This window comes from Etheostoma spectabile, chromosome 5 (genome assembly GCF_008692095.1).
Source record: "Etheostoma spectabile isolate EspeVRDwgs_2016 chromosome 5, UIUC_Espe_1.0, whole genome shotgun sequence".
Lineage (NCBI taxonomy): Eukaryota > Metazoa > Chordata > Actinopteri > Perciformes > Percidae > Etheostoma > Etheostoma spectabile.
Window position 1 is genome coordinate 18461759 of NC_045737.1, and position 772 is coordinate 18462530.

The 772-nt window shown below is 38.9% G+C and overlaps 1 protein-coding gene and 1 long non-coding RNA gene across 2 annotated transcripts in view; one reads left to right on the forward strand and one right to left on the reverse strand.

Moving 5' to 3' along the window:
* The window catches only part of LOC116689126 (UDP-glucuronosyltransferase 2A1), a 44553-nt gene that overhangs the window by 6133 nt on the left and 37648 nt on the right, over positions 1 to 772 (forward strand).
* LOC116689158 (uncharacterized) overlaps positions 1 to 772 on the reverse strand; it is an 8264-nt gene that overhangs the window by 1060 nt on the left and 6432 nt on the right. The window lies entirely within an intron of this gene.

Genomic DNA, 772 nt, shown 5'->3' on the forward strand with positions numbered 1-772 from the left:
GAAAAACTCCCTTTTAGGAAGAAACCTCAGACAGATTCAGGCATCTTGGTAGGCAGTGTCTGACGGTGCCGGTTGGTGTTGTAATTAATAGTTTTAAGAACAGTCACAATAAAAGATAAAGAAACAGTGACTAGAAATAGTAGTTTGTAGAAGTTCATGGCATATCAGGGCACTGCAGGGTGTAGCAGGACGTAACAGGTTTCATGGGGTAAGCAGTATAGTTAATACAAAAATAAAACTTTGATGTCACCTTTCTCCTTCCATATGGTGTAATAACACTCCACTGTAAGGATGTGTTTGCCCATTTGGTTCCCAGCATACGTAGCTCCACATTGAAAACAGATCTTCCTGATGGCTTTAACCAACAAAACAAAAGAAGCACATCATCAGAGTGAAATGTGCTAAGAAAATAAATCCTGATTCCATTTACAGCCCAGGTTGAGTGTGTCCTCTAGCGGTACAATATGAGATTAGCATCAAATTGTCTTTTTTTTTTAAGATAACTAAATGGGCATTTTAGGCCTTTATTTATATGAGACAGCAGACTAAATGAAAGGGGAGACAAAGGGGAAATGACATGCAGCAAAGGACTGCAGGTAGAAAGGGTAGTCGCTTTCAACCAGCCTTCCCTGAGTTAAAACATAGTCCTTCAAATTCTTGTACAGGCACCCCCATGCAATTTACATAGATTGAATGTATCAATGCATATTGAGCTGAAATAGTTATCTGTCTGTGTTATTTCACTTCATCTCTTCACTGCTAACAACTAGAA